Source organism: Gavialis gangeticus, unplaced genomic scaffold, assembly GCF_001723915.1.
Source record: "Gavialis gangeticus isolate Ggan-Ray unplaced genomic scaffold, GavGan_comp1, whole genome shotgun sequence".
NCBI classification, from domain to species: Eukaryota; Metazoa; Chordata; order Crocodylia; family Gavialidae; genus Gavialis; species Gavialis gangeticus.
The window spans coordinates 8,699,567-8,711,739 of record NW_017729033.1 but is presented as its reverse complement, the minus strand read 5'-3'; the positions used below and the strand labels follow the sequence as shown (position 1 = coordinate 8,711,739).

The window sequence follows — 12,173 nt, the reverse complement described above, 5'->3', positions numbered from 1 at the left end:
GCGCAGAGGGGAGGAGAGGAGAAAAACGTGTGCTGAAGGAGCTATGCTTGGTAAAGGAAACAGGGACTCTTCCAAGCCGAGTGACCCTGGTGTGTGATGATTTCTCTCATTTGCTCCATTAGCACAGGTAAAACAAAAGCAAAAACAAAAACAAAAGCAAGTGGCTTGCTAATCGGGAAGAGGGTAAATCATAGTGTCAAATGAGGAAAACCAAAGGGGGCAGAAAGGCTATCTGGTTAAAAGATTATCACATTGAATTGGGACAAGGGCATTTTGGAATTGGGTTTAAAAGTAACATTTTTTGTAGGGATTTTTTAAACTATGAAAACCGAATGTGACTGTAAGCAGCAGCAACATCAGGGACCAACAGTCACCCAAGCTGAATTTAGTCCATAAGCAAGTAAAAGAAGAGCCAACCATCATGTCTAATCCTTGAGAGAAATCAGACTGGAGGGCATGGCAACTTCACCAGCATTTATGGAAGTCCAACCATGGTGGTCAGGACAAGTTGCGATTTTCTCACGCTGAAGATGAGACTTGCTCCACTGTACTCAGAGAGCAAGCGAGCAAAACGGTAACAAATCTGGGCCAATACTTATTGACAAAGCACACTTTCAGGTTCCATAAAGTATCAGCAAAATTACACAGAGGTGAAAGGCTTGGAGACTATCATTTTAGCTTAGGAATTATACACAACAACAGCCTTGCAAACTGAAGCTGGCTCTTGTAGGGACAACTTCCTTATCAGCAGAATTGGATTATATAAATGGGGACATTCATTCTAATTCACTGTAAATGGAAATTCACTTTCCAAATTCTCTAGAAAGAAGGTTTGACAGTATAAATAATCATGCATATTATCCATTGGTGTTTTGATTTTTTATTAATTTAATTAGGTATCCCAGCTAAATTATTACTATATTTACCATGGACTAATTCAACTAAACTTACTCTCGTACTGCTCACAAATTAAGGGACTTTTAGCCACAAGCAAGCTGTCAAGGTGTACTATCTACTCCTTTTGTTTTTGGAAGTGCAAAATGAACACTCGATAAATCTCCTTAGTGCTTATAACGGTACACTGTGTTAACACTGACATGGTCCCCTAGGCTTTCTTTTGCTACAAGGATCATGAACATTGTAATCTACCCATGATTATTTTTCAGTTTCACCAATTAATGTGAATAACTGTTCTCCTTGTGTTGTTTTTTTTGCACTCCCCCCTTCTGATATAGAAAAAAGAAAGCCTTTTTGATTCCTGTCTTGCACTGGTCATTTCATCTAACAGCAGTTGAGGATTTTTCTTCCTAATCGGAATATCTTTCATTGTATTTGGAGATGCCATCTAAAAACAGTACATTTGTAATGTTTAAAAATCAAAGTACATGTGGAAGAAAGGGAGGGAGTGAGAGAGGGAGAGAGGAAATGAGGAAAGGAAGGGAGGAAGAGAAAGAAGGAAGGAAGGAAGAAAAACGATTGTGACCTGTTTCTGAAATCTGGCTAGTAAAAGAAGAGCTACTGTAACTGTCAGAGGTGAAATGTGAATTGAAGAGCCCGGTGCAAAACTAGGCTGCATATGAGCAATGCAAAGCAATGATCGTTCTGTGATTTAAAAGCCTTACTGATTCCTGGTTACACATTCATGTTTTCATGTTATCCATAGGTTTAAAGGGGTGGGGGGAGGGGAACATTTCTTTCTTTTGTAACAGGACTCATTTGTGCTATACCCACCTGACCCTGATCTGGGCCATGGTCTGCTGACATCAGATGGCTGAATTGTTTTCCCTAACTAATAGGGTTTTCCATTTAGCTCTTAAATAGAGAGGGGAAACTGATCTTTTAAAGGTTTCTGAGGTTCAATGTGCTTGCTATAATCCAATTAAGGCACCCCTTAAAAGATCCTGTGGCTCAACACAAGGTTGTTGCTGCCAGATGTGGTAGGAGCACACATGGCACTCTTCAGGGAGCCCCAGAACGTCTGAGGAAGTCTGAAGGAAGCTGGCACACTAAGGCCAAAAGCACGTGCCTCTGGGAAGTGGAAGTTAAACCAATTGTAGCTGCAGTTCTAAAAATGGATCGACTGGAGAGAAGCAAGTTGTCATCCGCAGGAACTCTTACTGTAAATGGAAATACCGTATTTACTCGAATATAAGACGAGCCTTCCCACCACAATCATCATGGGGGGAAAAAAAACCCTCATCTTATATTTGCATTCAAAGTGGAGGGGGAGCAGGGGGCTGCTGTGGCTCTGACTCTGGGCCTGAGCCCATGCTGCAGCCAGATTCAGATCTACAGCAGTCTCCTGCACCGGTTTCTGCTTCCCCTGTGCAGCTTCTATCTCTGCCCTGTCCCTCCCTTTCCCTCCCACTTAAGGTCAGTTAACCAGCACCAACACTGCTGCATGGCTAGGCAAGGATTGAGTTTTCACATGCTGGGCTTTAGGATGGAGCAACCTGAGCAGCATCTGACAGTAAGAAGGAGAAGAGGTAGAGCCTGGAGAGTGGGAGGGGGGAGGAGAGAAGAGGCAGAGACTCGGGGAGCAGGGGAGGGTAGAGGCTATGGGGAACTGGAGGTGGGGAGGTATAGGTGGCAATGGGTTCAGGAAAGCTGAAGGGGATGAAGTGGGTCAGGCAGACAGCAAGGGGGCCACTGCTTTTCCTGCTGTAGTAGTGAGGGGGAGGGGGTGGGTGGGATTCAAGACAACCCTCCAATACTTAGATTGTATCCCTAGAAAATTATAACACAATTATAATTTTTTTAAATATAGAATCTAAGTATTAGGGGGACATCATATTCAGGGTCATTTTATAGTCGAGTAAATATAATAGCACAGCAAATATCTTTTTGGTGATTGGAAATGGCCTACGATGTCCTCCAGTAACAATGTAAGAAACAAATGAGGCAGCCAAATGCTATTTTATATATTATGAACAGCTAGCTAGATTAGATTAGAAAAAATATTAGATTCCATTAGATTATAGATGATCTGAGAGGGTATTACTTATCAGCACTGGTTATACCAAAAAGGTGGTTCTTGACAAAGTAGAAGAAAATCAGAGGGCAGCAAACTATAAGGGGTGGGGAGGATGTAAACTGATATCCATGTCAATGGACTAGGTCATAAACTAAGGGACAGATGATAAAACTATCAACTTGCAGGACACAATTTATTTCAGAAGAGAGACTAGTCAGGTCAAGTTATTTCAAAGGAGTAGAATTAGAAGCAAATGAATAGATGTGAGCAAAAAAACCAAGGCTGAATATCAGGAGGCACTTGATGAGAGTTTTTAGGCTGCAAAATCATTCTTAAGTGATGTGGCATGGTCTAAAAACACAAGAATGGCTATTATCCAAAGGATTTAATAAGAGAATAAAAACATAAATTTGTAATGACTCGATATCTCTCATCTAAATATCTTGTGACCAAGAAATGGACTTGTCCGGGTTTCGTTTCACAACCAAGATCTGTGTGATGAAACAATACAGAGATTGTTTTACAGGAATTCTGCAAAAGTTAGTAAATGAATAGGTTCCTATCATTTACCGGTAGCTACCACCAATATAAAGTGTAAGTGCTCTCCATCAAGACCGTAGAAGGTTGAGAAAGAAATTGGCAGCCTGGGAATAACAATAAATAGATCCACTCATGGACCAACTATGGAAAGTACAAATGGATCTGCTCTGAAAAACTGAAATGACAACTTAGAAAGTAAGATCAGATCAGAGTATGCTGAGATCCCAGGCTGAGGAAGATCGCTGGAGCTGCAAATGTAGAGATTAGCCCTGAAAAGAGTTGCTCTTGCTGAAGTGGATTAAATTCGTATTTATGAATGGATAATGATATTCATTCAAAATATTGCACATCCTATCCAAGGAATAGCCAGATAACATCCTATATACGACACTGGAGAGTGACACATAACACATTCATGACACTCTGGGCAAATCATCTGAATGTCCTACTTCATTTTGCTGCTTGTAAAACTGCAGTGCTACTACTTGGACATAGGATGTTTGGATGATAAATTAGTTAACATTTGAAGATGAATTAGTAAATGTGCAGACCATGCTTTAACAATATTTTACTGATAGAAAATACCTTTTTTAGAATACTAGATACTTATTTTCAACGGATCACTTCCACATTCATGTGCTAAATTGATGATAAAAAAATTGGCTTCTGCTATACACACTTGCTTTATAATTAAAGACTAATGGTGTGATGTAGAGAACAGACAAAGATTTCCTTTTCTACTATAAAGTTCATAAATAAGATGTTTCAGATTGCACCTGCAGCATGGAAAAAATTACTTCAGAGGTATGACACACCGGGCAATTTTGCAACTTGCAAAGTCTGAATTGCTTCCTTTTTTCCCCAAAGGTTATTACTACGTTGTATGTTTAATGGAATCACTGAGATTTTTATAAACTATAAACAGTAAAACTGTGTGTTTTACTGAGATTTTTATAAACTACTATAAGTATTTTCACTTGGCATTTCTGATTAATCCTGCTTAGGTTGGGAAAAGCTGTGTGAAGTTTCTTTCTTTAGGTGTGTGTAGGTGCAACACATCTACATGTTCATTAATGGCTGTAGTTACTGCTCATTAAGTTTAGCACTTGTATAACCAAGTATTAAATCAATGTGCAGTAACTGGAGCTACTGCGCAGTAGTGCCAGCACATGACTTTTAGAGATGCTAACTGTGCTATAGCCTAACACTACTGCACAGTAGCATATTAGGACAGCTTTTACCCTGCATACTACTGTCCAATAGAATTAGCAGTTAGTGCCTCGTGTAGGTGTACCCTGTGTCTGGTATTCATCTACAACTCAAGGTGCCAGGAAGAAGATGGAAATATCTACATGGAAACTGTTATTTCTTTATACCAGGAAGAAGATGGAGATATCTACATGGAAACTGTTATTTCTTTATACCAGAAAGAACCTTGCATGGCAGTACTTTGGAAGGGAGATTAAGTCTCACTACTACCTAAATTAGAAGTTAAATAATAGGTAGAGCTAGAGGGTGCACTGTTAAATTTCAATGTTAAAGTAATCTAGCAATGCTATTTCCACTGCTGTGCTAAATATGTGGTTACCCAGAGCCAGATCTGTCACTTTTCTAAGCGTGGAAAATAAATGCCATTTAGCTAATCATGTTATCTCACCACAGTCAGTCTTAAAGAAATAGCATAAATTTGCCCATCCTACCTTCTGATCTGTGCAAAGGGAATTTTTAACTGTTATAGGCCTGGTTGAACTCAGCTCCCAGAGGAGAGAGCATGACAAAGAAAAGAGGGAGCATGGTTACTGCAGTGTGGAGCTCTGCTAGTCTACAACAATTTTCAGCTGCATGGTAAGTTAGAGCAGCATCTAGGCTGCTCGAACTGCAGGGCCAAGGGCTTGAGAATCAGGAAGCTGTATAATTTGTTTCTGCTCAGTAACAAATGTATCTTGGAACAGGAAAACACTGTCAACCATCCATCCCTACTGTTGAAGGTGAGCCAATGTGCAGTTCAAGATTCACTGGACTAGAAGACAAGCAAACATGAATCTATTATCCAGTGATGAAGGCACTCAGCTGGCAACATTTTAGTCTTTGCTCTCAGAGTTATTTCTGTTGTGTTTTTAAACAGAGATTGTCCTGAGACCAACGGTCAGAATTTAGTTTTCCCCTTCCCAGTTCAATGCACATAATACAAAATCAGTCACCACCTTTCCTATTCTTCTAGGTTGCCTGTACATGAGCATGGAGGCTGCTCCAACACACTGTAATTACAGCACATCAAAGTCGACTCAATTAATTGAGTCTGCTGGAGTGCAGCAATTACCGGCTGCAGCAGCCTCCAGCATCTTGTGTATCAGCATCCCTGTTTTTCAAAATGGCAGTGGGGGCGCTTTATCTACAGCTCATCCAACAAGCTTTTGTTTAAGCACACCCACTGCCATTTTGAAACATGGGGATGCTGATGCACAAGAGGTTGCAATGCTTTAATTAGAGTGGATCTTTGAACCGCTCTAATTAAAGCATGCCCCCCCACACAGACACCTATTAGCATGTGTAAAAGTGCACATGAATCTTGCATTTTTGACTACATGGTGGCCTAGCTCCAGTGGAAAGCTCTCCCGCTCAGATCGATCAATAGTCTGGTGATTATGGTATTTTGCTGGAGAATGGAAGACGTGTGTTTTGATCCTTTAGGCTGAGGAGGGGCTAGAACTCAGATCTCCTTGCTTTACACCAGGATTTTGTGCAAAAAGTGAGCACTAGTGAACACCAATCAATAAAGAGGGACCATGCATGCGGTACTTTGAAGCAAAATCAATGCTGATTTAGGCTTGCTTTGTTGGGCACCAAAATAATGGGGTTTTAGGTGGAATTTAGATACTTTCCCACTGCTGTCTGAATCACAATGAAGTTTAGGCAGGACTTAAATGCCCAGTTTCTCAAATTGGATTGCTTATGAGTATGTTGAGAAGCTTAACTTTAGGTTCTGTTTGGGGCCAAAATAAAAGCACATCAATCAGTTTGCAGCTCATTGAGACAGGGCCATTTGGATAGCTTTCTCTGATTTTGGGTGTGGACATATGAAACAAATATAGCAATATTGTTCCCTCTGCATTAAAGCTCCAGTCACGTAGCTGTCTTATACCAGTATAGGAGCATGCTGACATAACTGTCGCATCCTAAGAGCTCAGACCCTCTCCTAAGTGGCAATTCTCTCTCGCCTTTAAAGCAGTTGAAAGCTACGTCTGTTCACAGCCTAATTAAACTCAACAATTCCACGTACATTGTGTTTAGTCGACTAAGTTAAATCTGGCCCATCGGCTTTAAAGGGCATGCTCTTTTGCAGCCTTGTTACAAAATATAGCTGTACCAGTGAAATTCCAACTGGTGAAAATAGCCATGCCATAAATTACATAGCCGTGTTTTAAACTGTATTTATTATATGCCTTTGATTTCTCCACCTTGATTCAGCCTACTGATCAGTCCCAAGTCTCTCCTGCAGCCTTAGAAGGCCATCATAAAAATCATAATAAAAAATCAAGCTAGCCACATGGCCTCTCCCTGTCACTCTAATGTGGATTTTAGTTTCACTCTTCTATATCAGTAGGAGCTGGCCTTTTTGGTAGGTGCGCCACAAATCAGCCCCATACCTTCCCCAAGTGCTACTCTACTCCCTTCCCCTTGTCCAATCTGTGCAATCTTCTGCTTTGCTTTCTGCTGCTGGGGCTGTGCTCTGAGGTTGATCTGATGCTGGTTTTTTTGCTTCTTTCCCTTTATTCCCTGCCCAACTTGATGCTATTCTTCCTTATCTGTCGCTGTGCTGCTTGTTCCTTTCCCAATCTGCTGCGTGCAATACATAGAGGCTGCCTGTGTGCCTGTGGCCTCCCTGATGCAGATTGGTGACCCTTATGCTATACCGCACTTGCTAAAGACTCAAGATGATGGCCTCTTGAAGGCTCAGATCAAGTGTAGTATAGTTGGCTAACATTGTATCTCCTGTAACCTAGTTGCGCTCCCCTCCTCACCACCATCCCTCTATTGTTAGTCCCTCGCTCGGGGCTCAGTATTTCCATATCAGCTTTGTCATCTTTTTTCTGGATTCCCAATCCTAAACATTTACTAATAAAAGTCAATTTGCTCAGTCCAATACCTAGCTCTAACCCATGGAGCTAGAAACAGTAATAGAAATTTCTCAGGTTTCCTGCAGAACCCCATATTTTTGGTAGCTCTGGAAGGGCCTAAGGTTATGGATTACGGGTGGGACACTGGTATATTTAAAAAAGCTATGTTAGGTCTGTTTTAGCGGCATTTCAAATATATTAATGGTCATTTCCCTGTCCCTCGTTGAGCTCTTTCTTTAGACATTTTGTAATTAGAACACCTGGCTTTACAGGTGCAAAAAAAGAAAGATTATGCTGTTTTAAGCTCACGGAAATGTCTGAATCAGTATTTCTGTAAAGCGCACAGTATGCACGGAGTTCATGATCATACAGCATAAAGGTTTTATCTACAGTCACTTTGGATAGCCTGCATAACTCATGTGTGCCATCCTCCTTTGTGAGTAATGAAAGTGACCCAATATCAGCCCGATAGGATCTCTACACCACATCAGCATGTATTCCTTATTTCATATATTTATAGGTCGGTGTGCTCTAGAATAAAGCTTGGGCTGGGGATATCTGCATTAGTCATGAGCAGCTAAGACAAACAGTTCATTCCAAGTGAAGGCGGATAAAACCATTATGTTATTCCATCACGTGCCCTATACATGCCATAAACTTAATAGAAACCACATTTTAGAGAATTTTAAATAACTCCTGTGTGTCCATTTCTCCATATATACATGGAGTGTGCTAGCTGGGTGATTAAGACCCCAAGCTTCATCTCCAAAAGTATGAGCTTAAGCCCTGATTGGGGCTTATGCAAAGACTGCATCTCTGAACTGAGTTGTAAGTGGGTACCAAGTCATTCCGGCTGAGGAGACAAAGGCAGCTGCATGTTGTTAGCCATATACCTCCCTTGTATGCTTCTACCTATAGAAACTGGTGTGTTGTAACCAAGCCAGTCAAATGAGTTGCTTGGCTTAGGCAGACCTTTGATAGTTTTGACTACACAGATACACGCACACACATTGAATAACTTACATACATCTCCACTCAGACAGGTTTACTTGAATGGCCTTATGCATCTGATATGGTCATTTCTTCTAAAGCAGGCAGTGTTAGCTACAGCTAAACATGTGGGATATGTCTCTGGGTGCTGTTAGAGGTTACATTTCAAATGTTCTAGCTCTGTGCAATAGAAGACCCTCATCACGTTAGCACAGTTTCAGAGCAGTCACAGGTTAACACTTAATGCTATCTTGGACCTTCACAACTGTGACTTGCTGCAAGAGGGCCAGGAGCATGGGGAGAAGCTATGACTTCTCTGTCATCTGGGGTGGGAGAAGGGCAGGGAGGGTGGCATGCAGCTCAGAGGTGGGAAAAACAGCATGGAGGTGGTGGGTTCCTTCACTCTGCAGCCAGCCGCAGAGGGAAGAAATCTTAAAAAAAAATAAAAAATAACCTGTTGGAAGAGAATGGGCAGGTGGGAGAAGTAAAGAGAAACAAGTGAATTAAAAAATGACTTTTTTTTAGGACCAAAATCTTGCATGTCTTTCATGGAATGGGGATTGGATTGGTGGGGGTGAAGGGGTTGGGTTAGTTACCACACCAGAGCAGAGAAGAGACTTAGCAGGCTCGCTGTATGCCACACCAGGGCAGGCATTGGGTTATCACTTTCACCAGGGTAGAGCCGAAACCCAGCAGGCCTGCTACATGCATGCCACATTGGGGCAATGCTGAGACCCAGCTGAGAATGGTTTCCATTCTCTGCATCATTTTCTTCATGGAGGTAGCCAGTAGGATTGCTGTTGCTGTTTGCACAGGGGTGCTAGAGCAAGCAGCAATGCGTGTGATGTACTTAGCTGCCTGGAGTGATCAGGGTATGCTGGGGTTGCACCCCTGTGGGTGGCAGGAGTGTTGGCTTGGGGCCAGCACCACCCCCTGGGGCAATCGAGGTCAGAAAAGCTCAAAGTTTGCCCAGAGGCCAAATCAATGGGAAGGGCTGGGAATGCTGCATCTTGGGATGCTGGAGGCATGAAAATAGCGTGTTTTATGTGCCTGGAGCTGACTAATGATACCATGGAATGACCTGGGTAAAACAGATCCAACCCTTATCTGAAGTGACATAACTTTAAAACATTTAGAGGGTACTTAGCACAGGTTAACACCCTTTAATGGGTGAATACTCCCATTTTAAGTGCCTTTATGATGGTTTATGGTAACCTGTAACACCAACCTATATCTTTAGGTCCCCACATCTCCTGCGTTTCCTTTCCTAGGAGGTGTTCAATCACAGTGGCAGCTTTAGAACTGAAACCTGGATCCTGTTCTTTTTTTTTCCTTCTTGATTGCTCTACTGCAGTTGTCCTGTTAGTCCCACCTTGATCTCACAGCTCTTGGCAACCACAGCTGTATACCTCTCCCCTACCCTGTTATCCATTGGGATTTTTCCTTTTCTTCTCCTCTTCATTCCTCAGCTTCCATCCACTCTTACTTCCACCATCCATTACCTGTCATTTTAACCCACTTCAATATCAAAGGTCCAAACCAAACTTCAACTTCCCTTCAACTGTTCTGAACCCAAGCACTTATGTTAAAAAAAATACATGTGAAGCAATAGCCAAAAAATATATAGTGACCTGGAAATAAAAAAAAGTCCCCAAATAAAAAACAAATACCCACAATCTAAAATCCAATTATTTCTAAGCATCTGCACAGTCTTCTATTGGGATGCTTGTCTACCTTTCATCCTCCCTACACCCTTTGTCTGACAATCACCCCTTGTCTTATTTTTACAGCGGTCCCCATTATTCAATAAGGTTATAGTGCTGTATGGTTTCTCCCTGAAGCACCTAAAGCCATGTGTAGACACAATGAGAGGCATGTGTGCATCACAGTTTAAAGTGAGATAAATGCTTTTGCACTGCTTTAACAGTGTCGGTGTTTGCACGCCTTAGTGGCGTATTGAGCATTAATTCCAGCCACTGTTGGAAATTCGACGGCGTAATGCATCTTAAATGACTTGGGACACAGCAAACTTGCCCCTACAACTCAACTACAGAGTGAAGCTCTGGACTCCGTGCAGCTCTGCGGCTCTGCAGAAAGCCCTGCAGGTAGCCTGGCAGCAGCCTGGGAAAGCAGGCTCCACCCAAGAAAAGCAGTGAGCCTGATCTATTTTTTTTTGTTTTTGTCCTCCCTGGAGCCTGCCTGCCTCCCTGAGCTGCACAGGGGGGTCGGTGCTTCCCTCCACACCTGCGGTGCCCCCCGGGACTGGCCGAACCGGGTGCCTGTGGGTAGGTGCTGCCGCTGCTGCAGAGGGATACACCAGCCCCTGCCCCCCCGCAGCCCAGGGACCGCTCCACCCACCAGCAGCTTGCCCTCCCCTCCCTTCCCTGCCAGACAGGCAGGTAAGTCAGTGGGGAGTATGCACGACACAGGGTTTTAATCAGCCCTAAATTGAAGTGGTGTTTTTTAAAAACCACCACTTCAGTTTAGGACCCCCTGTTTCTTCCATACATGCCCTAATGCACTTTTTGGTTCCATAAAAATAAGTATTATCTAGAAGGATAATAAACCCTAGTTTAGTTGCTTCTCCTACACTAAGTGTTATTCAAACAGAAGGTAGGGCTCTTATTACCAACCACCACTATTCACAAGCAGAGGGAAATTATTGTTGTATTTTAACAAAATCAGATGAAAGGATTTTTTTTTTAAATCACACTGCTTGAAAAACTATGTATTTTCACTCAGTTTTCTTTCACTGAAAAATCTGAGAACAACGGTCCAAAAAGTCTAGCTCACAGATGCCTCAAGAAAACATTATACTTCCATTTATATTTAAATTCAGTTTTAAAACGTACTCCGCTAATGGCTAGAAAATAAGATAGTCAGACCTCTGACGATCCCAAATGAAAGAGAGGTGACACTCTTGTCATTTTATCAAATCTTTCTTTCCTCACACTGTCTTCTTTGCACATAATACTAATTTTTACCCAATTAACAAAAGGATTAAAGTACTGTACATTACAAGACTGGACAATAAGGTGCTGACACGAAGAAATAGAAAGAAACACAAAACTCAGAACCAAAATTCATCATTGATAAATCTGATTCTATGAACAGAACAGAGCTGGTGCCTGTGCCAACAAACACACACACAGGTCTCTTTTGTCTTAGTTATATATCTATATAGAGTCAATCTGGACCATTGAGAAAGTGGCATCCCAAAGTTTGAGGACGTCTGAATTCTGATTTGGATCAAAACTTCATGGCTCACACCTTTTTGAAGCAACAGCAGCAGCAATGCATTAACATTTAGAAAGCAATGGGCACGTCTACATAAGATGCTACACTGCCAGAGCAATGAGCTATGGTGATGTAGCACCAGTGGGCACTAACTGTGATGCTGCTGCTACTGTGCAGTACCAAGGGGGACTGTGCAGTCATTTAGTACTAAGTAACTGTGCAGTACCAACTGCGCAGTCAGGGGCACGTGTAGATGCACCCAATGAGTAACATATTGTCTCACATATTGCCCCCCCCCCCCCCCCCCCCCCCCC

The 12,173-nt window shown here is 42.2% G+C and overlaps 1 protein-coding gene across 2 annotated transcripts in view; it reads right to left on the bottom strand.

The window, feature by feature from the left end:
• Window positions 1–12,173, bottom strand: part of CTNNA2 (catenin alpha 2) — a 1,036,033-nt gene that overhangs the window by 22,474 nt on the left and 1,001,386 nt on the right. The gene's annotated exons all lie outside the window — the stretch shown is intronic.